The sequence below is a fragment of the Arachis duranensis genome, chromosome 10 (assembly GCF_000817695.3).
Source record: "Arachis duranensis cultivar V14167 chromosome 10, aradu.V14167.gnm2.J7QH, whole genome shotgun sequence".
Taxonomy (NCBI): Eukaryota; Viridiplantae; Streptophyta; class Magnoliopsida; order Fabales; family Fabaceae; genus Arachis; species Arachis duranensis.
In genome coordinates this window covers 74125660-74128575 of record NC_029781.3, presented here as the reverse complement: position 1 = coordinate 74128575, position 2916 = coordinate 74125660, and the positions used below count along the sequence as shown (strand labels likewise).

Below are 2916 nucleotides of genomic sequence, written 5' to 3'. Positions count from 1 at the left end.
AGAGATCCTCCTGCAGAGCTATCCAAAGACATCTTGGATAGTTCAGAGAGACCATCATAGAAAATACCTATGATGCTCCATTCAGAAAGCATATCAGAAGGACACTTTCTGATTAATTGTTTGTATCTTTCCCAAGCTTCATAGAGGGATTCCCCTTCCTTTTGTCTGAAGGTTTGGACTTCCACTCTAAGCTTACTCAATTTTTGAGGTGGAAAGAACTTTGCCAAGAAGGCATTGACTAGCTTTTCCCAAGAGTTCAGGCTTTCTTTAGGTTGTGAGTCCAACCACATCCTAGCTCTGTCTCTTACAGCAAAAGGGAATAGCATAAGTCTGTAGACCTCAAGGTCAACCCCATTGGTCTTGACAGTGTCACAGATTTGCAAAAATTCAGCTAAAAATTGATGAGGATCTTCCAATGAAAGTCCATAGAACTTGCAATTTTGTTGCATTAGAGAAACTAATTGAGGCTTAAGCTCAAAGTTGTTTGCTCTAATGGCAGGGATAGAGATGCTTCTCCCATAGAAGTTGGGAGTAGGTGCAATAAAGTCACCCAGCACCTTCCTTGCATTGTTGGCATTGTTGTTGTTTTCGGCTGCCATGTCTTCTTCTTTGAAGAATTCTGCTAAGTCCTCTACAGAGAGTTGTGCTTTAGCTTCTCTTAGCTTTCGCTTCAAGGTCCTTTCAGGTTCAGGGTCAGCCTCAACAAGAATGCTTTTGTCCTTGCTCCTGCTCATATGAAAGAGAAGAGAACAAGAAAATATGGAATCCTCTATGTCACAGTATAGAGATTTCTTGAGGTGTTAGAGGAAAAGAAAGATAGAAGGAAAAGGTAGAAGAATTCGAACTTAGAAAGATAGAGTTCGAATTGTACATGTTAGTCCATAAATAGAAGGATGTGAGAAGAGGGGAAGAAATAAATTAAAAAGATTTTAAAAACATTTTGAAAATTGATTGATGATTTTCGAAAACTAAGATTGAGAAAGAAGTAAAGTGATTTTTGAAAAAGATTTTGGAATGAGAAATCAAAAAGATATGATTGAAAACTACTTTTGAAAAAGATGTGATTAAGAAGATATGATTAAAAAGATATAGTTTTAAAAAGATATGATCGAGAAGATATGATTTGGAAAAATAATTTAAAAAGATTTGATTTTTAAACTCAATGACTTGGCTAACAAGAAAAGATATGATTCAAACATTAAACCTTTCTCAACAGAAAAGGCAACATACTTGAAATGTTGAATCAAATCATTAATTGTTAGCAAGTATTTTTGAAAATGGAAAGAAATTGATTTTGAAAATATATGTTTGAAAAGATATGATTTGAAAAAGATTTGATTTTGAAAAATTTTGAAAACTTGAAAAAAAATTTGAATTGAAAACAAAATCTTCCCTCTTGTGCCATCCTGGTGTTAAACGCCCAGAATGGTATACATTCTGGTGTTTAACGCCGAAAACGCTACCCTTTTGGGCATTAAACGCCCAGCCAGGCACCCTGGCTGGCGTTTAAATGCCAGTTTTCCTTTTTCACTGGGCGTTTTGAACGCCCAGCTTTTTCTGTATAATTCCTCTGCTGTATGTTTTGAATCTTCAATTCTCTGTATTATTGACCTGAAAAAACACAAATTAAAAATTTTTTTTGAATTTTTTATGATGAGGAAAAATCAAAATGCAACTAAAATCAAATAAACAATGCATGCAAGACACCAAACTTAGAAGTTTATATACTACTGACACTAACAAATTGAGAATGCATATGAGAAACAACAAAACACACAAAACAAGAGAATTTAAAGATCAGAGCAATGAAATCATCAAGAACAACTTGAAGATCAATGAAGACACATGATAAATACAAGAAGAACAGAAACATGCAATTGACACCAAATTTAAAATGAGACACTAGACTCAAACAAGAAATATTTTTGGTTATTATGATTTTGAAATTTTTTTGGTTTTTTTTTCAAAAATTATATGGAGAAGAAAATAAAGAGATTCAAAATTTTTAATAAGAATTCCAGGAATCATGCAATGTTCGTCTAAAGCTTCAGTCTAAAGGAATTAGACATGGCTAGCCAAGCTTCAGTAGGTCATTGCATTCAAGAGCTAAATTGATGAAGATCAATCAGCTTTGGTGATGATAAGAACATCACATTGAAACACTAGAATTCATTCTTAAAAATTCTGAAAAATACCTAATCTAAGCAACAAGATGAACCGTCAGTTGTCCAAACTCAAACAATCCACGGCAACGGCGCCAAAAACTTGGTGCACGAAATTGTGATCATCAATAGCACCATTAACATGGTACGCTCAATTGCAATCTCAACTCTTTATCACAACTTCGCACAACTAACCAGCAAGTGCACTGGGTCGTCCAAATAATAAACCTTACGCGAGTAAGGGTCGATCCCACGGAGATTGTTGGTATGAAGCAAGCTATGGTCATCTTGTAAATCTCAGTCAGGCAGATTCAAATGGTTATGAATGATTTATGAGTAAAGCATAAAATAAAGATAGAGATACTTATGTAATTCATTGGTGAGAATTTCAGATAAGTGTATGGAGATGCTTTGTCCCTTCCGTCTCTCTGCTTTCCTACTGTCTTCATCCAATCCTTCTTACTCCTTTCCATGGCAAGCTGTATGTAGGGTTTCACCGTTGTCAATGGCTACCTCCCATCCTCTCAGTGAAAATGTTCAACGCGCTCTGTCACAACACGACTATTCAGCTGTCGGTTCTCGATCATGTCAGAATAGAATTCAATGATTCTTTTGCGTTTGTCACTAACGCCCCACAATCGCGAGTTTGAAGCTCGTCACAGTCATTCGATCCTTGAATCCTACTTAGAATACCACAGACAAGGTTTAGACCTTCCAGATTCTCTTGAATGCCGCCATTAATTCTAGCTTATAC

General features: G+C 35.6%; 1 non-coding gene across 1 annotated transcript; it reads left to right on the top strand.

Moving 5' to 3' along the window:
* Positions 1 to 86: 86 nt before the first annotated feature.
* Positions 87 to 194, top strand: LOC127743545 (small nucleolar RNA R71). The gene has a single exon (XR_008004932.1). It is a non-coding gene; the product is annotated as a small nucleolar RNA R71 (small nucleolar RNA).
* The last annotated feature ends 2722 nt before the right edge of the window (positions 195 to 2916 follow it).